The following is a 27,961-nucleotide window of genomic DNA, read 5'->3' as shown; positions in this document are numbered from 1 at the left end:
CAGCTGATGCACAGTGTTGTTCATTGCAATAGAATGGGGGAGGGTCAATTAATTGTGGTGCCATTTAGGCTAGGGCTACATGGGTGACTTTCTGTCTCTGCAATTCAATCTCATAAAATTAATTGCTTTAGAAAACTGCAACTTTGTCATTTTATGCAGTAAATATGAGATTAGCAGGGTAATTGCCTAAGGTCGATTAGCCGCTCATCCCGTTAAAACTTTTCATTGTCTTAACGTTAATGCAAAGTATTAAACTGTGGCATTGCGTGAAAGATTTGATTAAAAATAACTTGCATGCAAATTGTAAACGGTAAATTACAAAACAATTGATATTTTAAAAGATTGGTCTCTCTGTCACCAGGTTGAAAATTGACTCTGGTTTGACCCATAGCAGTACCTTGCTAGCAGTGTTTTTGCTGCTTCATTTAAATCTAACTAAAACCTGTGTTTCTATTTTCAGAAACGAGAGTATACAGTACCCATGTCCTGTCTCCCCCCCTGCAGCACCCATGTCCTGTCTCCCCCCGGCAGCACCCATGTCCTGTCTCCCCCCCCTACAGCACCCATGTCCTGTCTCACCCCCCTGCAGCACCCATGTCCTGTCTCCCCCCACCCTGCAGCACCCATGTCCTGTCTCCCCCCCTGCAGCAACCATGGCCTGTCTCCCCCCCCTGCAGCACCCATATCCTGTCTCCCCCCCTGCAGCACCCATGTCCTCCCCCCTGCAGCACCCATGTCCCCCCCCTGCAGCACCCATGTCCTGTCTCCCCCCCTGCAGCACCCATGTCCTGTCTCCCCCCCTGCAGCACCCATGTCCTGTCTCCCCCCCACTGCAGCACCCATGTCCTGTCTCCCCCCCCTGAGGCACCCATGTCCCCCTCCCTGCAGCACCCATGTCCCCCCCCTGCAGCACCCATGTCCCCCCCCTGCAGCACCCATGTCCTCTCTCCCCCCCCCCCTGCAGCACCCATGTCCTCTCTCCCCCCTGCAGCACCCATGTCCTCTCACCCCCCTGCAGCACCCATGTCCTCTCTCCCCCCCCTGCAGCACCCATGTCCACTCTCCACCCCCTGCAGCACCCATGTCCTCCCCCCCTGCAGCACCCATGTCCTCTCTCTTCCCTCCAACTCACACACTCTCACACACACTCTCACTTCTGTACTTACCATGGAGTTTTCTGTCAACTGTCGCAATGTTGAGTGTCGAAAGCAAAAATCAGTGAGAGGGACTACACACAGCATGCGAGATACCACCAACAACTTCTCCCCGGTGAGTGTTTCAGTTACTCTTCCTGAACTGCACACTGATACAATCCTCAGTTTACCTGCTTGCTGTTCCATGGGTCTCTGACAGGTAGAGGGCTGCAGGAAAACCACTTCCCACATCACCTCTTTCTCAAAGCCTACCAGCCATCTACTTAACCCGCATCTCCTCCCTTTAGCTCGTCCTCCCTTCTCTCCTCTTGCCTCAACTGGCTCCTCTTGTGCCTGGTCTGTTTACCCTCCCTTAAGATGTAAGCTCGTATGAGCAGGGCCCCCTCCAATCCTGTCTCCATACCTGTTCTTCCGCTCCGTCTTTACTGCATATGACTGGCCAGAGTTTCTGAAGTATTGGTACTTTTTGTTCATTGTTCTGTATGGTTTCACCCTGTATAGTCTACTGTTAGTACTGTGTGCGGCGCTGCGGATACCTTGTAGCGCCTAACAAATAAATGATGATGATAATAATAATAATAATAATAATAATAACAACGTGTACCCTCTATGCGTCTATGGGTTCCTTGTTGGTAATTTCTTTGCTATTGATATATCCTCTTCACTCTGGCTGCTGTCACTGGAAGTCTCCTCTTAACACCTTGCGTAGCACTGTTTTGCTGAAGGTGTGTGGGACCTGTCATCAGTCTATATTGATCTGCTCCCTCTTTGCCTGATATCCACATTGTGCCCCGAATCTTCAGAGGCTGGAAAAACTGGTGGGTAGGGGGTGACGTGAAAGAAAAGCTGGTGGTCAGGGGGGTTACATAGGGGGTTACATGGGACTGTAATGCTGGTGTGAAAGGGGTGGCATGTGATTGTAATACCTGTGCATAGGGATGATGGCGTGTGAGAAAATCTGGAAGAAAGGGGAGGTGACATGTTAAAGAAAAGTTGGTGCGCAGGGGTTGAAAAAAGTTGGTGTACAGGGTGCGACATGAGAAAAAAAGTTGATGCACATAGGGGTGGTATGTGTGAAAATCTGGTGTACAGGGGTGACATGAGAAAAAATTGTACCATGTGATGTGAGGGAAAAGTGGGTGATGTGTTTTTAATGCGCATGTAATGAAAAGCAGGAGTGACATGTAAAGAAAAGCTGGTGCGCAGGGGGTGAGATTTGAAAGAAATGGTGCAAAGGAGGAGGCAAGTGAAAATAAAGCTGGTGCGCAGGGTGGTTACATGTGAAGGAAAAGCTGGTGAGAATGGGGTGTCATGTGATAGACTTGTACACAGGAGAAAAAAACTGGTGCACTTGTTGGTGGCATGTGTGCATGCAATCACATAGCTAGTGGGCAGTGGGTTATGTGTGAGAAAAAGACATGCATTGGAAATGTAGGTTTAGAGAAAATCTGAGGAAAATTACTTTATCAAAATAGTAGGGGATAGGTAGAATGGGCATGTAACAGAGGTGATATAGGCTAATATAATAGACCAATATAAATATGTTTGGTTATTATGGATTAAGAAAAATAGTAGAAACTATATGCGCCAAGTGGTTCTTAATTGCCGTGAAATTCTAGGTTCATAAACTTCAAATAATAAAAAATTTAACTTTACAAAAAGCAATGAAATTACATAGACAAAAAAACCTTACGATTTAACATGTTCGATTAAGGTTACTTACACACCATCTAAAGCGTAAGAAAGATATTGGAATTCTTGAATTCAAACTCCAAAAAGCAATGAAATTACGCAATTAAGGCAGAAACCTTAATGGATGTGTTCCTTGAGCAATACATCCTGTGGTTAGCTGCAGATTCAGCACTATCATGGAGTGAGATTGCTGTCACTCACAAAATGGTGGAGCTGCTAATTCACAGATGTGTGTGTTCACTGGAATACACACATACAGTACTATTACATTTTCTTAGTTTAGCTTTATCGTAGTTTAGGGCCTGGGTGTCTTAGAAAGAGACAGTAAAGCAACGTCATAAAAAATTAGAAATACAAAATCCCTACAGAGCATTTCTCCCTCCAAGACTGTGCCTGCTTATTAAAGATACCTGCAGAACAAAGCTCATCAACAATCAGTTTCTGCTCCCGAAAGATCCCTGCAGAGCATTCCTCCACCCAAAACACTTCCTGCAGCTGACAGACCGCTGCAGAACATCCTTACACTCAACATACTATCCCCTCCTGACAGATCACTGCAGAGCATTCCTCCCACCAACACTGTACCTGCTCCCAGCAGATGCCTACTGAATATCCCTCCTCCTGAAACACAATACTTGCTCCTGACATACCCCTGCAGAGCATTTCTCCCTCCAAGACTGTGCCTGCACCTAAACGATACCTGAACATAGCTCATCACCAAACAGTATCTGCTCCCGAAATTTGGTATCTGTCTGCATCAACATCCTCATTAGCGCCCTCGTCACCTCCATAAATCTCCCCCTCATCCTCTTCTATTTCCAAAGTGGCATCCTCAATTTGTGTATCACCGGCTAAACTCGGGCTGTTCAGGTACACATCAGCAGAACTGCTGAAAGGGCCCTTCTTTATGGGTACACTAACAGAATGCTCACGATTAGACATACCACTGTTGGATGGACTCTCCACAGGGATTGGTGTCATTTGTGAATCAGAGCAAACATTATCCTCTAATGCCTTACTGTTATCTTGCAGCTCGGCTTTGACGCGCAACAGTAGTTGTGCACCAATTGTAGGCTCGGTAACTTTTTGGGATCTGCCACTAATAGCCAAAGGTGAAGGCCTCATTCTCTCTTTGCCACTGCGTGTGTAGAATGGCATGTTGGCAATTTTTTTTTATCGGTACTTAACTTTTGCTGAGTAACACTTCTTTTTCGCTTCAACACAGTAAAAAAAAATTTTGTTTTTGTTTTTTGGACTGATTTCAAAACACTCTGTAGTTTGACATCGCCTTGCCCAGATGACGTACTGGGAACACTAACAACAGGACTGGTGACAGAACCTGGTTGCTCATTCTGCTCATATGTGGACTGCTTTGAATCCATTCTCAGCCCAAAGCACTTGTAGTGCTAAAAAATATTTGGTAAGATACTGCTGACAGATAGTAATTTTGCCAGCCAGAAATATTTATGCACAATTACGGGGCACACCCCAAAAGCACTGAGGAGTGCTAAAAATTATTTGGTAGATACTGCTGACAGATATGACTTTTGACAGCCAGAAATATTTATGCACATTTATGGGGGACACCCCAAAAGCACTGGGGAGTGCCAAATATTACAAAAATAAAATAAACCTCTATCCTCCTCTCTTCTCTAGCGATTTTTGTTACAGCAATTGGAATAAGAATATTGTATTCTCTGTCCCTGCTCTAATCAGCCTGTGACTACACCCTGCTTTCTCCCTCTGTCAAATGGCGATGGATTGCTATGGAGGCAGGTATAATCTTGAGGTATCGCGAGAACCAAGCCACGAGATCCGACGACGTCACGATGACGTTCGGCATCGATTTGGATTAGGAGCGGGCGGGAGAGTACCGAGCTACTCAGCTCGGTACTCGGATACCCAAAGTTCGGGTGGGTTCGGTTCTCGGGGAACTGGACCCGCCCATCTCTAATTAAAATGCAGTTAAAATCAGATGCACTCACCTGCCAGGTATAGGGGTTTACATCTAGCAAAGGCTGGCTTGTGAGCCACACCCAAAAATAAGCCCGCTCTCCGTATATCCCACATTATATATGATACCAGCTGCTTGGCAATAAGCCCGTGCTCGGTATATCCCATATTGTATGTGGTCCCAACTTTCGTTTTGTTTTGTATACATATATGGGCATTTGTATTGCCACGCAGCTGGTACTACATACAATATGGAATATACCGAGCACAGGCTTATTTTTCTCTGGTTTTGTTTCAAAATGTTGCCTTTTTATCATAGCAGCTGTCCATCAAGCCTATTTAAGGCACATTAAGTCTTTTGATCAAAATATGAACTAATACCTCATGTTTTCATTTTGCTAGACACACACAAATATGCAGTTTAAAGGATAAGCGCTGACAACTTTCTTTTTGTTTTGTATACATATATGAGCATTTATATTGCCACGCAGCTGGTACCACATACAATATGGGATATATCGAGCGCGGGCTTATTGCCAAGCAGCTTGTACCATATATAATGTGGGTTATACCGAGCGCGGGCTTATTTTTCTCTGGTTTCGTTTCAAAATATTGCCTTTTTGTCATAGCAGCTGTCCATCAAGCCTATTTAAGGCACATTTGGGTGTGGCTCACAAGCCAGCCTTTGCTAGATGTAAACCCCTATACCTGGGAGGTGAGTGCACCTGATTTTAACTGAATTTTAATAGTGTTTAAAGCATATAGGTCAGTGTAGGACCTGCATATAATGAGGTACCCTTGACGTTGGGATGCAGGCTTAAGTCTTTTGATCAAAATATGAACTAATACCTCATCTTTTCATTTTGCTAGACACACACAGATATGCAGTTTAAAGGATAAGTGCTGACAACTTTCTTTTTGTTTTGTATACATATATGGGCATTTATATTGCCACGCAGCTGGTACCACATACAATATGGGATATACCGAGCACGGGCTTATTGCCAAGCAGCTGGTACCGTATATAATGTGGGATATACCGAGCGCAGGCTTCTTGTTCTCTGGTTTTGTTTCAAAATATTGCCTTTTTGTCATAGCAGCTGTCCATCAAGCCTATTTAAGGCACATTTGGGTGTGGCTCACAAGCCAGCCTTTGCTAGATGTAAACCACTATACCTGGGAGGTGAGTGCACCTGATTTTAACTGAATTTTAATAGTGTTTAAAGCATATAGGTCAGTGTAGGACCTGCATATAATGAGGTACCCTTGACGTTGGGATGCAGGCTTAAGTCTTTTGATCAAAATATGAACTAATACCTCATCTTTTCATTTTGCTAGACACACAGATATGCAGTTTAAAGGATAAGTGCTGACAACTTTCTTTTTGTTTTGTATACATATATGGGCATTTATATTGCCACGCAGCTGGTACCACATACAATATGGGATATACCGAGCACGGGCTTATTGCCAAGCAGCTGGTACTGTATATAATGTGGGATATACCGAGCGCAGGCTTCTTGTTCTCTGGTTTTGTTTCAAAATATTGCCTTTTTGTCATAGCAGCTGTCTATCAAGCCTATTTAAGGCACATTTGGGTGTGGCTCACAAGCCAGCCTTTGCTAGATGTAAACCCCTATACCTGGGAGGTGAGTGCACCTGATTTTAACTGAATTTTAATAGTGTTTAAAGCATATAGGTCAGTGTAGGACCTGCATATAATGAGGTACCCTTGACGTTGGGATGCAGGCTTAAGTCTTTTGATCAAAATATGAACTAATACCTCATCTTTTCATTTTGCTAGACACACAGATATGCCGTTTAAAGGATAAGCGCTGACAACTTTTTTTTTGTTTTGTATACATATATGGGCATTTATATTGCCTTGCAGCTGGTACCACATACAATATGGGATACACCGAGCCCGGTCTTATTGCCAAGCAGCTGGTACCATATATAATGTGGGATATACCGAGCACGGGCTTATTTTTCTCTGGTTTTGTTTCAAAATATTGCCTTTTTGTCATAGCAGCTGTCCATCAAGCCTATTTAAGGCACATTTGGGTGTGGCTCACAAGCCAGCCTTTGCTAGATGTAATCCCCTATACCTGGGAGATGAGTGCATCTGATTTTAACTGCATTTTAATAGTGTTTAAAGCATATAGGTCAGTGTAGGACCTGCATATAATGAAGTACCCTTGACGTTGAGATGCAGGCTTAAGTCTTTTGATCAAAATATGAACTAATACCTCATGTTTTCATTTTGCAAGACACACACAGATATGCAGTTTAAAGAATAAGCGTTGACAACTTTCATTTTGTTAGGTAAAAGTAATGTCAGCTCAAAATAATTCTTAACATAAAGTTGCACACACTTTCTTGCGACCCTAATGCCAAAGTAACATAGACCAATTCCCTAGACGCCGGTCACTGTTTGGCATTGGTCACTTTGAATAAAAGAAAAAGACAAGTTTAAATATTTTACTCATCTCCCACAGTCCTAACTTGATGGACAGATGACACTCCCACCTTGCATTTAAAAAAAGCTCTCTACAGATGATCTGTTTGATTATAGACACACCCTGTCAGCTGACTGTTAGCTATAGAAAGAGAGCTTTTAAACCACTTAAAAATAGTTGGATTTTAGACTCACTGTAAAATCCATTTCTTGAAGTTCATTGGGGAACACTGCTAGAAAAAAAGGGTATAGTAGGTGGTCCAAGGAGTCAAAAGCACTTGTGAGTGTAGCTCCACCCCTACTATACCCCTCCCACAGGAAGGAGTGTTCAGTTTATGTATAACAAAGCCCAATGGAGGGTCAAAAATGGGTTAACCAGAACAAACAATCACAGTTAACCGAGTACATCACACAAGCAAGGGTGGGCGCGCAGTGTCCCCCAATGAACTACGAGAAATGGATTTTACGGTGAGTCAAAAATCCTATTTTCTCCGATGTCCTATTGGAGGACACTTCTTGACATAGTGGACATATCAAAGCTACCCCTAATAGAGGGATTGCTTGGACATGGCTGCATGCAAAACCTTGCAGACAAAGCTGGCATCCTGGGATGCAAAGCCTTGCAACCTGTAGAATTTATATCAACATGGCGGTCCGACACAACCATTCGGATGAAGCTCCATGACGTGCGGCCCAGATAGAATCCACAGTCCTGGTCAAATGAACTGACAAGTTCCCTGTCACCGGCCTAGCTGACCTCACACAGGCCAATTTTATGGTAGAAGTTATCCAATGAGCTTAGGACACCTTGGAGTCCAGCCAACCAAGCTTGTGCACATCATACTGCACAAACAAATCTGTGATTTTGTGAAGTCCTGCAGTACGGACTACACAGCACCAATGAATGCCAGAGACAACTTTTAAAACAAAGGAGGGCTTGGTGCAAAGCACCGCCCGGTCCGAATGAAAAACTAGGAAAGGGGGCAACACAAGATAATGCCCCCACCTCAAACACTCAGCATGCAGAAGACACCACCAGTAGAAAACCCCCCTTCTAGATAAGATACCTAAGCGCCACAGAGTCTAAAAATTCAAACGGTTCTTTGACCAAAGATTGAACAACCAAATTCATATCTCCTGGCTCAATCGGGTGCACAAACGTGAGTAGCACGTGACGCACCTCCTGTAAAAAGATGTTAACCTCCAGCAAGATGGCCAGACTGCACTGAAAGAAAAAGGACAGCTCTGAAACTAGCAACATCAAAGAAAATAATCGCAAGCCTTTATCAAGCCCTGATTGGAGGAAGACAAGCAGCCTGGAAAGGTTGAAACCTGAGGTGTGGCAATGATTTGCCTCACACCAAAGAACATAAGCCTTCCAGACCAGAAGGTAATCTGCCGCAGAGTAAGATTTCCTGGCTTTAATCATGGCTTCACCACAGAAGCGAGAAACCCTTATGCCTGGAGGATTATCATTTCAGTAGTCACTCAAAGCCAGCCGACTTAATGAATGGCAGCGATGAGTACCTTGTGCGAGTAAGACTGTGTGGAGAGGCAATCTGAACGGAGTACCATGCTCGGCAAGGCCAATCTTGGACCACCAGGATGGCCACCATCTGTTCTGTCTTCATCTTCTTGAGAAACCACAGAAGCATTGGAAGTGGAGGAAATAAGTAGACCAGGTGAAACGGCCATGGGATCACCATGGCGTTCATGAATCCTGCGTCTGGACTCTGGGATTATGCACAGAATAGAGGAACATTGAATTTCAGCTGGGACGCCTTCATGTCTATGTCTGGACAACTGCAATATTGGACTAGGAGGTCAAACACCTCCTTGTGCAGGGACCATTCTCCTGGATGAACCTGGTTGCGGCTGAGATAATCAGCCTCCAAGTTTTCTATCCTTGGATAAAGACTACAGAGAAAGCAGAAATGTGCCATTCCGCCCACAACACTAACCTGTAAGATTCTTTCATGGCCCTGACACTGCGGGTGCCTTCCTGATGGTTCAGGTATGTATACCACTGTTGCATTGTCTGACTGGACTATGAGCAACTTGCCCCACAGAAAGCTCTGTGCCTGGACAAGTACATTGTAAATTGCCCAAAGCTCCAGTACATTGCTAGGAAATAACGCTTCCTGGTCTTACAACCCCCGATATCAGAGAGTTGTGATGAACCCTCCTCATCCTGACAAGCTGGCATCTGGCACCCGCGTTCACTCCCACATCTGGAAAGAACGACCCTTGGAAAGGTGCGACTTGTTCAGGTACTAGGTGAGAGACTTGGCCCATGGTGTACAGTCTAATCATCTACTTGTCCAGATGAAGATGGGATTTTGACCATTTGCGCGGAAGTTCCCACTGGAACGACGGCGAGTGAAATTGTGCAAATAGCACCACCACAAGAACTGAGACCATTGTGCCCAACAACTTCATGCACTGAAGTAGAGAGACTTCTCGTCTCTTTAAGAGGCACTTGGTCTTGGACTGGACCGCACAGACCTTGTTCTCCATGACGAACATCTTCTGCCAACTTTTGGAAGGATGATGACCCAGCCATGTGCTTCCAGGAAGGCCAATGTCCAGGTAAGGGACCACTGCGAGTACCTGTGGCTGGAGAAGGCCCACCATTACTGCCATCACTTTGGTAAAAACCCTTGAGGCGTAGCTAGACCAAAGGGTAATGCCTTGAACTAGTAGTGAGCTTCTCCTACTACAAAGCGGAGAAGACACTGATGACCATGTCATATGGGGATATGAAGATAAGCATATTTTATGTCCAGGGAAGTCATGAATTCTCCTGGTTCCATGACCGCAAATACCAACCAGAGAGACTCCATTCTGAAATCCAGGACTTGCACCTGTTGGTTGACCGTAAAACCCCAAACCTCTTTCCAGTGGAGGGAGTGGAATTATTACCCCAAAATCCAATAGCTTCTGAATTGCCACTTGGAGTGCTCTGCACCGGAGACCTAAGTCCCTTTGTCTAGTTATGCAGGATTCTATTCAGAATAGCTGTACTGTATATTAGCAAGGGCCCAGTATTTTTTATATAAATGACACTATACCTGTTCAAACAGCTCCTGCATGTAACTGTTAATAAACAACATATATCATATCTACTTAAAGAGGGATATACATGTAATATTTTTGTAAAGAAATGGCCACATAGAATGGTAGGCTCACAAACACACACTTACATACTGATAGGAAGCAGAAAAGAGCATTTTTAAGGACAATAAAAACCTGCCCTCTAATGGAGGGGCACAGCAGGGTCCGCAGCTACACTGGAACAGAAAATGGCGATATTTGTGCCAGTAAGACGGGGAGGAGGATGCACAAACTCTGCTTCCTATGCCCAAAATGTTGAAGTCACAGATTTCCATTCCTCTCTGTGCCCTTCAGTGGTGACTGTAGCCACCGCTGGACTCGCCACTGGAGGGCACAGATGATCCACTGGAGAACTTGTTGTGGCTGCTCCTTTGTCCCCTTTCTGTCCGACACGGAGACACGACCCTTGCTCTGTTCAATGTCCGCTTTGGTCGCGGCTGTCAGCGTTGCCTGTGTGTCGGCGCTGACAGCTTACTTCCATATCCTGCACGGATTGCAGGAGACACTTTCTCAGTGTAAAAAAAATTAATTGTACAGCATTGCTGGGGGTGAGATAGCTGTGGAGCTACTCACCCCAGATCAGGGACCAGGGGTGGAGAAAGGCCGCAGGCTGTCCACCCACTCGGAGCATCCCTGAGCCCACACAATGTTGGTCCCCCTTAGTTTAAAATAATAACATCTGTAAAAAATCCTTAAAAATTAGAATTCAGGGCAGGAGCCCTGAAAAACATGCAAACAACTAAGGGCTCTAAAACCAAACTTAATACACCTTCCTGTGGAAGGGGTATAGTTGGGGTGGAGCTATATTCACAAGTTTTTTTGCTAAAGTGCCGTTGACTCCTTGAACCACCCATATGTCTAGCAGTGTCCCCCAGTAAGACGTATGAGAAATGTAAGGTAAATCAGTCTCTTTACTATTATATTGTCACACATAGGTCCTCCACCTGTATCTCTTTTAACTTGGATGTATTACTGTACAAATGAGTAACTCTGTATGCAGCCTTGCTCTGCAGATTGTCCGGTAAACAACTCCTCTTTTAGAAGCCTGTGGCAAACAACTCCCTTTGTCACAATATATTTATTTATATATCAAAGTTTAAAATAAACTCGAAAAATAAAAAACTTAAATAAAAATATAAGAACACTTATATGTAGCCACTATAAATTACCCTGATCTAGTAAAAATGGCACATATTATATATCAAAATAATGATGGAAAAGTGTATTTTTTACAACAATGTTCGGCAAATTTAGCTTTTATAACAATAAAATTTAGTCTTTTTATTTAAAAGAAAACTCTATCGGGGAAAAAAACAATATAAAATTCACATTGATACCTTTTAAAGTAATTCTATAGTTTTCAAATAAGCATTGCATAGGCGATTGTATGTGTTTCTAACGCACAATAGGGTATTAATATGATACTAGACATGCCACCTTTCCTATTATCTGAACCATATATATCATTGAAGTGCACATATAATCATACTATATAAACTAATAATAAACCAAATACTGTCTGCTTATAAATTACTGTGTAATGGAACCAATATGAATATGAATTACATAAACAACTAAATGTTGTCATGCGAGTGTGTGCGTGCATATTTTACCGTGCGATCGCCATATGCCACGTGTAGCGTGGCATACTGAGTGCAATCGGCCAATAAAACAATATTAACCAATATACTTTCGTTCATCCAATTATACGACTTCGACATACCCTACATATAAAAAAGCAAAAATGCTAAATTGTGATTGGTCACGAGACTACAAAATACTGCATTAATGGGGTTAATAAATATATCTGTCAAGTCATGGGAGGACATTAGTTCCCTAAATCGCTCTTATTTCTGCAGATAATGGAAAGACATGCAGGGCTTCTTTTGGTGCTTCACATAGTGCAGTGCACTATATGTATACTGTATGTAGGCTTTACAATATGTGCTAAGCAAAACTGCAGTGCAAATTCTCTTTTATGTTCCTACTCTTCTGCAAATGCATCATGTTTTACAGAGAAGAGCATGGATCTGCAGACCTAGGAAGCAGAGCCGTAACTAGGGTGGTGCGGGCGGTGCCGTCGCACAGGGCGCAAGCCCAAGGGGGCGCAGCAGCCGCCCGCTACCTACTTTCAGGCTAAACCCGTTACCAAACTTCAGCCTTGTACTGTTGCCAGGATGTATCCGAGTTGTTGGATGAAAACAATAGAGGGGAAAGAGAGACTGACTCTCTTCAGCCTTGTACTTTTGCGCAGTGGAACGCATATGCGTTCCACTGACAGGAAGTTCAGCATTTGGAAAGCAAATGCCGAGTCAGTCTCTCTCACCCCTCTCCCCTCTATTGTTTTCATCCAACAATTCGGATACATCCTGGCAACCCTACTGGTGTTTCTTCTCCTCCTCACAGTGACCCTCCTCACCCGTAAGCATCGTAAAAAAGGTAAGTGTGGAATTAAATCTCTGATACATAGCAAACAGGATACACGCAGCCCCCTGTCCTACATGTGTTTTGAGTGCAGTTTCATTATACTAATCATTGGCAGCCTTGTATCACTTTATTTTAAGGAATGTTGAAGTTTTAATAATCTTTTAAAGCATTTACATTAATATAAAAGAAATAATAAGTTTCAATGATATGGCAAAATTCCCAAACATTTTAAATTATACTGGGTTCAAAGGCTCCAGGGAAATGGTTAGTTCTGCACTGTGTACTTCCTGTGGCAAGAAAAGGTTAATATGTGGAAATTTGAAGCAGACAATAACATTTAGTTTAATTTAATAAAGTCTGTATCTAGCAAAAGAGCCCCCACTTTACAAATAGAAATGCCTTTTGCTGCAAAATGCGCCAATATCAACCTTTAATATTTTTTCGTAAACATTTTACAACTCTTTCTTATAATAATTTAGTTATCTTAATCTTGTGTATCTCTTTTACTGTTCTTAATTGAGTATTAAGTGTATGAAATATTACAATACATTTTGGTATATATTTTTGCATACTTTAAATGGTCATTAGGGCAGAGAACCAGTTGTTAATTTATTTGAATCCCTGAATCCCACCACTGTATGTGTGTGTGTGTGTGTGTGTGTGTGTGTGTGTGTGTGTGTGTGTGTGTGTATGTATGTATGTATATATATATATATATATATATATATATATATATATATATATATATAATCTACTATATAAAAGCCTAGTGGCGTGTGTCTGTGTGTGAAAAAAAAAACCAAGCTGCAGAGCCACCTGCTGGGCGAAGTTATACACTGACCTACTAAATTCTTAGTGTGTGTGGAAAAAAAAACTCAGGAAGGGCTGAAATTTGCTGCAGCGCCACCTGCTGGGCGGTGTTATACACTGACCTACAAAAATTCTTAGGGGGGTATTCAATTAGCCTTGATTTCGCGATTCCGATACTATTTAACGTGTTTTCGTGTTAGCATAGAGTGCACACAATTCAATTCCCCTTATTTTACGTGTTTAAGTCGGAAATAAACATGTTACGCAAATTCTTACCAAGCCCATAGAACAACTGCAGGCAGGTTATTCAATTGTAAATTTTCGCTTTAACGCATGCACCATTGAAGGTCTTTTAAAAGCGTTAATGATTCCTTTAATTTCCAAACTTATTTAAATATGGGTCTTTTTTGTTAATATTATACTCATTAAACTTCTCTCAACTGATAATTGTGTATTAAAAATAACTTTAATCCCATGAAAATAAAAAAAATTGTAAAATTATATTTAAATACCCCCCCCCCCCTTTAGAAAAAAACAAATGGTATAGTCCCCTGGATTAAAATTAAGAACATTAGTTTCATTTCTCATTCAACTGACCTGAGAGAAAACATTAAAGAGCTGAGACTGAGACAACTGTTTGGTTTTGTATATCTACATTTTTATATAAAAATTTATATCTAGCAGATAGTTAAGGATTTTTATTTCTATAAAACTGTTAATAGTTTAATATCTAGCAGTATTTATACTGCTAGGTAGTTAATTAATAATGATAATAGTTAATTAATACTTTAATGCTTAAAAAAAATTTTATTTTTTTTTAATAAGAAATTTACAAAGGCATTAGTAATGGAGCCATTTTCGATAAACGTTTGGCAGTTTATGTATGCAGCATGTATGTGAATGTGCACATGCTGGTTTGCTTGTTGGGGGAGAGGAAGGAAATGCTTTGGAAATAGAGGAGAATGTAGATGCGCATGTGGCTGCAAGTGAGGGAGAGAATGCTGTGGCTCCATTACTTGATGCAAGGCGTCAGGTCCCACGGCCCCGTCTGTACCGCACACGTCGGTTACTTGATGGGGTCGCTGAGGATGAGGTGATAAGATTATATCGCCTATCCTCAGTTGCAATTTATTCTTTATATGACCTCCTTAAAGAGGACCTGGAACCAATAGTCCCCACAAACCATGCTGTGCCTGGATTGGCAAAGCTGCTTGGGGCATTGCATTTTTTAGCATCGGGAACCTTTCAACCGACATTGTCCGTAATTGCGGATTTCTCCCAACCATCATTTTCACAGTGTTTGTTTCAGGTCCTTAAAGCCATGAAAAAACATACTAGGGAATTTATTAAATTCCCACAGTCTGAATTAGAATGGCAGGAGGTCAAATCCAATTTTTATAGAGTGGCACGTATGCCAAATGTCCTGGGTGCAATAGATCGCACCCATGTGGCACTCACACCTCCGCACAGAATGGAAGAGAGCTTTCGAAACCGAAAGCACTTCCATTCCATGAATGTGCAGATGGTGTGTGATGCCAGAAAAAAAATCCTAAATGTTTGTGTTGGCTTCCCTGGTTCCTCTCATGATTCTTTTATTTTGCAGAATTCAGGACTGTTCAAGAGGTTTGAGGAGGGATATTTTCCTAATGGATGGCTCCTGGGTAAGTTATATCTAGGTAATCGCTATTAATAATTATTTCTATAATGAGAAGAGCACTAATAATAAATAAAAAAAATTTTAATAGGTGAAGCAGGATATGGGAGCCAGCCCTGGTTGCTCACTCCAGTGTCCAATCCAATTTCTGATGCTGAAAAAAGGTACCAAGCGGCACATATAGCCACCAGAGGTGTAATTGAGCGTACCTTTGGGGTACTTAAGAGCCGGTTCCGCTGTTTGGACAGGTCCGGCGGTGCGCTTCTGTACTCACCATCAAAAGTTTGCCTTATTGTTATTGCTTGCAGCATTCTGCACAATATCTGTTTGGCAAATAATTTGGAGGTAGAGATAGATCCTGCTGTTTTACAGGATCAAGACCTTTCTTCAGCCACAGCATTTGGTCGGGAAACAGGAACTCGTGAGCGCCAGCGTTTAATTTTGGATTTTTTTTCATGTAAGTGTAAATTTTCTTATGTCATAATTTTTTTTTTATAAATATAAATTAATTAATAACTAATAGTTTATCTTTTTTTTTTTTTTTTCAGGACTTCAAATTAATTAGTGGGAGATATCTCAAACAATCGTTGTTCGGCGTTCGGTTAAAGGATTTATATATATATATATATATATATGTTTTTATTTGAAAATATGTTTAATGTTAATAACAGTTAGTTAAGATAAAAGGATGATTGCAAGACGTAACCAGCGACTGGATTTTGAAGACCAAGGCCATGACGCTTTTCAAGAGCCAGCTTCTTGGACAGGTGGGTGTCATCATATGTAAACTGCACTATGCTATGTTCTGTGTGATGTAACCTTATGTAAAGTATCACTACTGACGCATACTCACACTGAAATTACCTTTTTTCTCTTTTCCTTTCACCAAAATGTACCTGTCACACCCATTTTACTGTGGATTGCAGAATGAAACCAGCGACTGGATTTTGAAGACCAAGACCATGGCGCTTTTCAAGAGCCAGCTTCTTGGACAGGTGGGTGTCATCATATGTAAACTGCACTATGCTATGTTCTGTGTGATGTAACCTTATGTAAAGTATCACTACTGACACATACTCACACTGAAATTACCTTTTTTCTCTTTTACTTTCTCCAAAATGTACCTGTCACACCCATTTCACTGTGGATTGCAGACGGAACCAGCGACTGGATTTTGAATAGTCCATGGAATATTGACCCACTTGTATTGTTTGTTTTTTGTTAAATATAATGTATACTGTTTAATTACCACAAAAATCTAAATTATAAGAGAAATGATTATTTGTTTGTATCCAAAAAAGTTAATCACGCTTTAAAATGTATTAATAAAATTTTTTTAACCAAATTGATGTGTTGAACAAATATTTATTTTTCATTATATTGTACAACAATCTTTCTAGATTATAATAATGAAAGACACATGTTTTAAAGTAAAATATAAGATCTTTTAATAATTTACATATTTTCTATAAACTTTATATATCAGAATTTAATTTTTCTGTGGTCTTTGCTTTTCTCCAATTTCTTGTATTTTTCACAGTAGTTCTTCTATCCTCTTCAGTTGGCTGTGAATTATTAAAAAAAGTGTTTAATTTTTATTTATTTTTTTAAAAAACATAATACAGTTGAATTAAAATTGCAACATTAGCATCATTAACAATCAATCCTCTATTTTAATTTTCATTAGGATTAAGTATTATCTTGTAAAAAATCACTGATAATATTTCTGGAACTATTTTTTTTTTTTGCACTGTTATCAATAACATTTAACATTGAAATTTTTTTTACAATGAATGTTACAATTGTTAAAAACAATTTAATATACATTTATATATCAATAACATACCATGGTTAATTATAGGTAAAACTAAATTCTTGTTGTTAGTTCTTCTTTGGGATAACTTCATGATTTGTAGCATAGACCATTAGATGATTATAAAATCTTTTGTCTAAGGGATTTAAACAGAAAAAAAAAATATATACTACCGAATAATATAAAATGTAACATAATCAGATTAATTTTAACACAAATATTACACTTACCATTGTTAAATATTCTTCCAGTAATTGAAGGATTACGTGCATTTTTCCATAGTAACTTTGTGTATTTTCAACTAAAAAAAAAAAAATTTTTTTTTTTAAAATACATACATATAGGCATTCATATACACATATATCTATATATCTATATACACACACATATATATATGTATAAATGTGTGTGTATATATATATATATATATGTATAAAAATAAAATAGAAGACAGGGGGCGCCACACATAGTGCAATTATAAGTGATACATAGTCGTATTCATCCAGAGATATATAATTCCCATACCAGATATTCAAAGTAATCAAGCCAATGATTTATATGATGAATTCCTTCTGATGGCACCACGAGTAACCTGGTGATCAAGGTAATCCTGGATAGTAGATATCGCCTCCTGACATAGGGCAAGATGAACAGCTGCAAACTAAAATACAAGCCACAATGGTGTGATACCGTAAATGAACCAGACCTGAATGCTTAAAAAGCCATATATTTAATAGCACAGTATTTCACACTGCAGGCTTTATAAAATAAATGGCCGTACATGAAACATAAATATAACCAGCTTATCTGTCCTATGGACACTCGCAGATGAGGAAGGTACCAGCCGTCGACAATCTAGACGTCTAGATTGTCGCCGGCTGGTACCTTCCTCATCTGCAGACAGGTGTTGAATGACTGGGGAGCTGCCTACTGAATTTAAGTATTGCTCAGTTTTTTATATCTGCCCTTCACAAGCGCTCTATTGGAAGTTTTGGGTATATATATGTATATATATATATATATCTATCTATGTGTGTATATATATATATATATATATATATATATATATATATATACATATGTGTGTGTATATATCTCTCTATCTCTATCTCTAGCTCTATCTCTATGTATGTATGTGTGTGTATATATATATATATATATATATATATATATATATATATATATATATATGAAATGTATATCTTTATGAATTTTTAAAAATATCCAAATACATACCTTTTTACATGTAAGGTTCATTGTGATCATCAAAATGAAATATTCCAAAATGTTCAAACGTTGAAAACTTGTAAAACTTGTTGCTCCATATTTATCAACAGATCAATTGTATCTTCTATTTCTGAAAAAAAAAAAAAATTACAGAAATATATTGTTACTAAAATGTTGTTTATTTGCGTACATTAGTCTTATTAATTATTTAATATGAAATATGACCATAGATTGGGTTAGTGAACGTACTAAATATTGAAGTATTAGATAATAAAAAAAATAGATAGACATTTGACTTACGTTGGGGGTAGATTGCATCACTGGATCCTCTGATGATGAAGATGATAGTAGTCTTCTTCGTGCAGATTACAATTCTTCTGGGCTTGGCCTTGCAGACTGCACTGTCAAATCCAACGGTATCTCTGGGGTCCTTAAGCTGCTTATAGCACTTTGTGGTTGTCCTATTTGAGGGATGCTTCCTGACACATTCCACTCTGGAAAATTAACCGAAAGGTTTTCCAAAAGCCTTCTTGAGCGCATTTCTTCGTTTAAACTTTGAAGGTTGGTGGCTATGAGGATATTGGCTGCTGCAGTCTGTTGCTGGTTCTGCGAAATTTGGTCTAGAGTATTGGAAATTCTTCCAATACTCACTTCGGTTCTTTCTTGGGAGGCTAAGATTCCCCCGAAACACTTCCTGGGAGTTTTCCATTTCTCTTGCAAGTGTTGTAAGTCTAGGAAAACTAGATGTTGAAGGTGCACTTTCTCCACGTTGTATTCTAGATTGTGAAGTGTCTTCCAAACGGTGAAATGTTTACTGCAGGGCCTCAAAAGCTGTGGTTGGTGTTGTAGCTATTTTGAAAGAAAAAAAAAATATATACACATACATACATATAGAAACTCATAACTATTTATTTAGAAAGATGCTATATTGTTTGACATTATTAATAAAAAAATATAATTATGACTCTACACTTACGCTGAATCACAGGAATTTTTGGTGAAAACGTTAAAGAATCAGACTGAAGGGAGTCTTCTGATTCTGGAAAAATAAAACATTATTACATTTTTTAATGACGTTAGTTACATTTGTCAGTGTAATAAGGTCAGTATGAACTTGGCACTTTGTATTAATGATGGAAATTTACTGGTAGATACACAAAACGTTTGATTTATATCCTAAATGACCAGGGCCCTCTTACCAACTATTTGGGCCCCCGGGTAAAGCCATGCACCTGGGTCCATATATATATATATATATATATATATATATATATATATATATATATATATATATATTATTATCTATATATGAGCCCTGCAGGCCATGGGGGACCGTCTGAGGCAGCGCAAGACAAAAAAAAAAAAAAACAGAGAAAAAAACCCACAAACTTACCTTTAGGACAGCTGGCGATCCGGCTACCTCCCTGTTCTCCTCCTTCTTCACATTCTGCAATGCTTGACTGGCAGGCGTTATGACATCACACCTAAAATGCACTGCCAGCGCCACACGGAGGAGGACAACGGGGAGGGAGACGGATCGCCAGCTGTCCTAAAGTACATTTATTTATTTTTTCTTGCGCTGCTTCGGAAAGACTTACCTGGCCTGCAGGGCCCCCGGGCACCTGCCCATTGTGCCCAATGTGAAAGAAGCCCCTGTAAACGACTAACCTATATACCTTTAATCAGTGGCCTATGATGAAATTTATAAATAGCTGCTAAGTTGAAATTTTTGGCCAAAGAAAATTTTTACTTGCCATTTCTAGCAAAATTACATGTTTCTGTATCCTCAATAGGGGTTAAATCACTGTTTGCAGCTCTTGCCTCTTGTTGCTTCTCTCTCAGGTTTTCTAAGGATAAACAATAGATATTATTATCTAATTGTAAATGATTTATTTCCTCATCAACAGATTATTTTAAACTAATGACAATTTGAAATATTTATCAAATAAACAAAAAAAAAATGCATTGCAATGTTGAATGTAGAATGTATATTGGACTATCATTCTCCTGTAACGGATTCCGAAATGTTCTGCAATGACGCCAATTCTGTCCTTGAACTACATGGTTGCTCTTCAAATGCAGTCTCTGAAACATAAGCAATGTTAAAAATTTGCCAAAAATAGGATTTTAAAATTTTAATTTTTTCAGTGATGTTAGTCACCGTAGAAACTGATAATACACTAATTTGTTTTCTTGCCATTTCTGTTTGAAATTGCTTTGTTTTAGATTATTAAAAGACATAGATATATTTTTTTAAAAAAAAAATTTAAAAAAAAAATCATACATATCTGTTGTCGCAGGCGATTCTTTTTTCTTAGCGAGTAGGATGTCTTTGTGTGTTTGAACTACCCAAAAAACAAAAAATGTAAATGGTTTTTAGATATTGATTGATGACATACACATATTTTTAAAACAAAAATTGCCCCTGACACTCAAAATTGACCCATGACTAATGTTTGCCCAAAAAAAAAAAAAAATGTTAACTAGGGGCCTGATTCATTAAGCATTTAACAATATAAACTTCTAATTTTGGTCACTCGGACAAAATAATGTTACAATGAAAGGGCTGCAAAATATTATTCTGTTTTTCAAAAAAAATCAATACTTACTGTTTTTTCACGTAACACGCAAATATCACCTGTGTACAAATAAGCTCTCAAATATTAGTGCAACAGGAAAAAACAGGCAGTATTTAACTTATGTGCAAAACTAACTTGCACACCTTGCATTGTTGCATGTTTTTGACCAGGATACTTAAATAACGTTTCTAAACTTACGATCCTTAATGAATCATGGGCCATGTCATTAAATAGATTAGAATTAAATTTTTAAAAAAATATATGGTTCAAGACCAAACTCCTCCTTTATATGCCTTCTTTGACAGTATCATATATATATATATATATATATATATATATATATATATTATATATATACACACACACCTGACCTAACACATTCATCAATACACACACACGTATGTGTGTGTACATATATTAAAATATATACACATACATACTATGGTGTAAGAGACAAGAAAACAAACACACACATACACAAAAACATGTGCACGTAACAGTATATTAAAGGTAGACGTGTACATATAAGAGTGTTTATTACGATAAAAATGGATCAATATCTACAATTTAACCACAATGGCTATATTTATCCATTTATATGTTAAGAAACACACTTATATATACACGTCTAGCTTTAATATACTTTTTTTATGTTCTAAAACGTACACATGTTTTTGTGTATGTGTGTGTTTGTTTTCTTGTCTCTTACACCATAGTATGTATGTGTATATATTTTAATATATGTACACACACACCTAAAAAAGAAAGATATATCTATATATAATCATATGCACACATTCACAACCACCTGTTTAATGTTTATTCATTCATCTATATCAAAAATATAACTAAAATGGGTATATTTTAGATAAAGAGAAATGAGTATACATAAAACAGTGGTGATTGAGAATGTGTGCATATAAAATATATACATATATTTAATTTACATTGAAATAAAACTTTTGGCTGCATGATATACACACACCAAAATCCTATGTTAATATTGTCAAGGTGGGGTTCATCTACATATTGATTTCAATCGACAGCTGTGTGTACATTGTAAAATAAATTTTGTATACAAACAACACAAATGTACAGTAACAATAACCATGGGCAATGATAATATATGATTTTCGTTTGAGAATATATTTTAGACATGAGATATGTGTGTGTGTGTGTGTGTGTGTGTGTGTGTGTGTGTGTGTGTGTGTGTACATGTGTGTGACTGGTAAAATATATATAAGTATCAATATAGTCAAACAAAAAACACTTACCAACTTGGCTGGCAGCTGTGTCAGGATGTCCTTTTGAGCTTTTCTTAGATGGCCGCTTGGAGGTTGGCTCTACAATTAAATTTAACAGTGTTAAAATTAAAATTATTTAAAAAAATAATAAAAAATAAAAAAAAAATAATTAACACATCATCATAGATATAAACATATATACATACCTTCAGATAAATATGTTGAAGGTTCCTCTGTGTCAACAGCACCTTCCACGAGTACAGGATCCAGGACCTCAGACAGCCTCACTTCCCAGGGTTTCATGCTGATATTTGCAGGTTTCCCACCACCAGTTCCTTTTGCATGCCTCTTGGACGCAGCCATCTTCTTCTTTACAATCCGCTTACAGTCCCGGAAACGTTTCCTGCAATGCTCAATAGATTTTGGAACTTGGCCACAAGAAGTCACCTTGTCAGAGATCTGACGCCAGATCTGGTTCCTCTGCTGATGACTTGTGACATGTGCCCGTTTACCATAAAGTACATCATAGTTAGTTACTATCGTGTCCACCAGGATGTTGTTCTGCTGCTCAGAGAAACGAGGTGCTCTGGTGATGTTACTACCACCTTCCTCAGGATCATCACCATCATCTTCTTCAGCCACTGTAGATTGCTGCGAGGGTCTGGTAGCCACTTTTTTAAGGAATCTCTGTCTTCTTTCTTGTGCTCGATCTCTTTCTTCTGTTTAATGCTGCCACTCTTCTCCACTGCTGATATCTTCTTCATCCAGGTGTACCTGTTCAGAAAGATTTTCCCTATGCTCCCTAGACATACTGATATATGTATGCTATGTAGCTGCTATGTAGCTGAAATAAATAAAACTAATGCTGGAGCTAAAAAGTAACTAAACTTTTATTTAATTGTGATTATTGCACACTTTTTCTGTATGCAGTATATTGATGTCTGCTATTAAATAAAATGTGTGATGTTGTGTAGTGTTTGATGTAGTGTGTGGTGTTAGTACTGTGTAAAAATATAACTTACTATAATGTAATGCAAAATAAAATGTAATGCAAAATAAAATGTAATGCAATGTATGTAAATAATGTGAAAATAATGAATAAATGTATATAAAGATGCAAAAAGTACAATCCAGAATCTCACAAAACAAGAGGGTCTCAGGCCACCAGCATCGAAATCTCTGCAAAATGGCACTTTGCAAAACAAAGTTGTTGTTTATTTATAGAAATGTGGGCGGGAAATCACGAACGGCGGGAAAAGGGTAAAAAAAAAAAAAGCACTTCGTACAAGTCGGATATTATGCGATAAGGGGCTGGGTTAGGTATTACAATTGAATACCGTCATTTCTGGGAAGTTGATTTTTTGCGATGTCCGCGGTTCCGCTTATTCGCGATATATTACGCGAATACGCGGTCAATTGAATACCCCCATTAGTGTGTGTGGGGAAAAAAACTCAGAAAGGGCTGAATTTGGTATACTAAGATGTTTTTAATTTGTTAATTTAATTTGTTAATTGTTAAAAGTGTTTATAAAGATTTAAAAAATATATATATATATTTCTTGAAGGAGAAGTGACAGTTGGGAGTGGTTGGTGGTTGCTGGGGGTGACAGTGGGGAGTGGTTGGTGATTTCCGGGGGTGACAGAGCGAGAGGAGTGTGATACTCAGGACCGCTGAGAGAGATCCCTGTGTCTGGATATACATCTGGATAGATGTGGCGATAAAGATGAAGGATGAGGTGATGGAGAAAAATGATGAGGTGGTGACATGTGGACAAAACCACGTTAAAAAAGGGCGCTTGCGTCGGGGAGTAATGCTCTTCCCCTGAGGAGGCCTGGGCTATGGCCCAAATGCATGACAAGAACCTTTTTAACACGTTAAGTAGCTTGATTTGACTAGAATGCATGAGTATCATGCACGGGTTAACTTGTGTATATATACATATATATATATATATATATATATATATATATATATATATATATAATATATATATATATATTTATGCATTTGCAAATATGTGTAACAGAATCCTTTCAGTAAAGTGCTATCCACACCCCCACATTAGGTTGGCCAAACCCACTTGGCAAATGTCACTCCTACTTAGAAGGGGGGCGCCGGTGCCCTGTCTCGTCCAGGGCACTAAAATGTCTATTTACGGCACTGCTAGAAAGTTGTGTCTGCAGAGGTGTAATCATTTTCATCAGCTGATTGTAGGAGGTGGGTGGATTGGGGATATTCTTTGTTGAGTACAGACCTTGAGAAAGCACCTCATTTTGCCCGAACAGGCAAAAGTGATGTTTAGCTTTGCAGGACAAAATTGTTTTAATACGGAAAATGGATGAAATCCCCTGCTACTAAAGGATTCATGGCTTGTCCTTTTCTTTTAATGTGATGTATTTTACACCTTCCAGTTGCGCATCTAGTGCATTTGAAAGCAGACTTTGTCAACTGTAGTAAAAAGTTTCAAACACACAATAGTGCCAAATGTAATGAAGACAGTCCTGATACCACACTGTCTTGATTAATTTAAGCCATATATTAAGCTAAAGTGAGTAGTATATTAAAAGATAAACATAAAAGGTTAAAAGAATAAAGTGGGTAGTGTTAGAAGGTTGGACTTTGAAGTGACTTTTCAATGTATGCACCATAGACATTTTCAGATGCCTTTGCAACGCATAAAGCTATTTTGCAGGTGCATTTCACAGGACTGTGAAGTGAGTGTTTACCTTGAAATACTCAAGGTGTAACCTAAAGAAGTCTTATTACTGCACTTTTGCGGGTTGTAAATTACCCTTAATATAAATGTGTGGTGCTGCTGTACTATAAGTCATTTACCTGGCTAATTGCATGGTCAAACATTGCCAGCCATTCCTTATGTCTAATACTGCCAAGTAGGTTGTTTAGAGTAGTTGTTGTAGCTTGATCTATTTTCTATATACACAAGAAATAAAATGAAGGGTGAGCTAAGAGCAGAAAGACATATTTATTGTGTAGGTCACATAAACAAAAGTAAAAAAATTACAAAATTACTATTGTCCATCGCATTCGGATTTGGTCAATTTTGTGTTGTATTTTATAAAATGAAAGCAATTATCCCACCTTTTTACTTGAATCAGTTTGCAGCCATTGAAAGTAATTTACAAAGCGCAAATTGGCAACTTTGATGGGCATAAGTCTGCTGAGCATGAAATGCTGCATTTGCACTTGGTTTCCACTGCAGTTGTCCCATTATTGTTAATTAACAGCCCAGGGAGGTTAAGAAAAGTCCCAGCATTTTTTAGCGTACATCTGGTACTATGTTGACTTTTGTACCTCAAAAGTCAGCATAGTACCAGCCATGTGTTGACCAGCCTGAACTCCATGCTCATGATCTCCCTGCTAAGTGGAAACTAGCCCAGGCTAACTAATGGTGGGGCATGTTGAGAATTTGGGGTGTAATTGATTTTTAGTTATTCATTTACCACTTTGTTTGTTGTTATTGCTTATACATAGTACACTGTGCATAGGGTACTGTTATATTGCAGATGCAATTTTGATGTGCAATAGATTACAATACTCTGCTTTAGAGATGTAACAAGAGAATTCAGTGCCCTTGGTGAGAAAAAACACTGCCCCACTCCCTCCTCTTGGTGAAAGCAATAGTAAATTCTGCCTACTAAGAAGGTGTGCCTAGTCCTTTACAAAGCCGCCATCCAAGCCCCTCCTTCCTCAGACCCCATCAATATTCCACATTTTGGCTTCTTATTAATCTGTGCGTGGTTATCTCTCTGCTAGGCCACCCTCAACCCCTCCCCTTATCACTCAAACACCCTGGAAATTTAGTGTCTCCCCCTTCCCAAGCAGAACAGTATGAAGAAGGACAGTTGTGATGAAGTCCTATCACCACAGGACAGTCGAACAAATTGATACTTTCCCACCAGAATCTGCACATTTTCCAGATTGTACTGATCTCTCCTGCCTGTTCTTGACGTTTTTACTACCTGCTGCTGCTGGTTTTTATAAGGTTATTTACAGCTTGGCCAGATCCTGGAATTTTGGGGCACTGTTTGGAAAACAGATAGAGGTTCTATAAGTGAACCTTTTAAGCCTCCCCCCAACCATCCTAACATTAACTGAATAGCACCCATGTAATATAATACCGCTTTCATACTGCCGCCCTGGCAATATCCCGGGTTTTTCAAGCCGGGTTTTTGTCGGGGCTCAGAGCGTCCCAGCTCAGAAACACCATTCATACTGCACCACGGACCCGGGAATTTCCCGGGTTGACCCCATTCATATGGCACAAGTCTGTGCCCTGGCAATTTGTGGGAGTCATCACCAGAGCAGTTTTCATTGGCTGAAAAATGGTGATGTCATTGAAAGGTGACTGGTTTTTTACGCATAAAGATGATGCAAAAGTGGGTGGTAATTGTTTACCACATTACTTTTCATCATGGCCGACGACTTACTTTTGTGTAGCCCAGAGTTACGGTGTGCACTCTAGTGCATGAAGTCACCACGGCATTGCTGGAAGCCCTGTATCATCGCTTCATCTCCTTACCACAAGGTCAGCGCCTGGATGATACAATTGCAAGATTCCTGAAGCGTGGGTTTCCACAGTGTGCTGGAGCCATAGACGGGACACACATCTCCATCATTGCCCCCACAGACAACCATGCGGATTACTACAACCGCAAAGGCTGGCATTCCATCATTCTGCAGGCTGTGGTTGACCACAACTATTGGTAAGCATTTTTTATGGTTTTTTTTATGTGACTGTGCCATGTGTAATGCGTATTGTAAAACAATGCTATATGTATTTTTTTATGTCAGTTTCACAGATGTTTTCATCGGCTGGCCTGGACGTTCCCATGACGCCAGAGTTCTAGCAAATTCAGACCTTTACCAAATTGCTGAGGAAAGACAAGATGGCTGGCTGTTCCCTAGAGAGGTAAATATAGGTGTAATGTTGTATGATGTTTTTGTAATTGAAGCTTATATACTATGGTTTGCTATCAATATTGTATGTATTTACTGCCCCTTTTTATATATAGATGTACCACTTGCAAAATGCATTTTCACCATATAGTACCAAGTGTACTGCGTTATGTGACCAATATTTTTAACATGGTGACGTCAAACTGCATGTTTTTATTTACAGAAATCTACGTTTGTTGATGGTGTGGAGATACCGGTACACATCATTGGGGATGCTGCTTACCCTTTGAGGCGCTGGTTGATGAAGGGGTTCACTCAGCAACATCACCTGTCTCAGGAACAGATCCGGTTTACACATACCCTCACTGCCAATTTGACCTCACTTGTTTGAATGTACCACACAAATGTAAAAGTAAAAAAAAAATGTTTATTGTATTTTGTTTTGTACATATTTCCTCATATGTCTCTTCACAAAAATATAAAATGACACAATACAAAAGTGCTTACTTGCATGTAGAAAAAAAAATATATATATACACAAGTAGTAAACAGAAGACACAAATGTGCCCAAACAGTAAGTGCAAATTTGCTTTTCCCGTAATATGTGAAGCTAACGGCGTGAATCCAGATCACACGTAACATACATGATAACAATTAACTGTTAAACATTTGTCCATAAAACATGATTATTACAATTGCCAATATTGTGGCCTTTCTGGTTGTGGAGTGGTTTGGTTACCAGGTGGGTATTCTATGTTGGGGTTACCCATAGGTTGAGCATGTTGTGTATTCTGTACCAGGTTTGGAGGGTTATTGTTGATTAACATGGGTTGCCCCCGCTGGTACATAGGATAATGTCCGTCATAATAGTAAGGACTTGGAGGAGGTGCCTGCACCCGTGAGAGGAGTCTGTCCATG

The 27,961-nt window shown here is 39.3% G+C and overlaps 2 long non-coding RNA genes across 2 annotated transcripts; both read left to right on the top strand.

The window, feature by feature from the left end:
* The first annotated feature begins 15,364 nt into the window (after positions 1-15,364).
* On the top strand, positions 15,365-16,515 carry LOC142100128 (uncharacterized). Its single transcript, XR_012678723.1, has 3 exons — positions 15,365-15,719; positions 15,811-16,029; positions 16,417-16,515. It is a non-coding gene; the product is annotated as an uncharacterized LOC142100128 (long non-coding RNA).
* A 10,207-nt stretch (positions 16,516-26,722) lies between these two features.
* LOC142100127 (uncharacterized) lies at positions 26,723-27,332 on the top strand. Its single transcript, XR_012678722.1, has 3 exons — positions 26,723-26,850; positions 26,939-27,056; positions 27,267-27,332. It is a non-coding gene; the product is annotated as an uncharacterized LOC142100127 (long non-coding RNA).
* Positions 27,333-27,961: the final 629 nt, after the last annotated feature.

This window comes from Mixophyes fleayi, chromosome 8, assembly GCF_038048845.1.
Source record: "Mixophyes fleayi isolate aMixFle1 chromosome 8, aMixFle1.hap1, whole genome shotgun sequence".
Taxonomy (NCBI): Eukaryota; Metazoa; Chordata; class Amphibia; order Anura; family Limnodynastidae; genus Mixophyes; species Mixophyes fleayi.
This window is presented reverse-complemented; position numbering and strand designations above follow the sequence as displayed.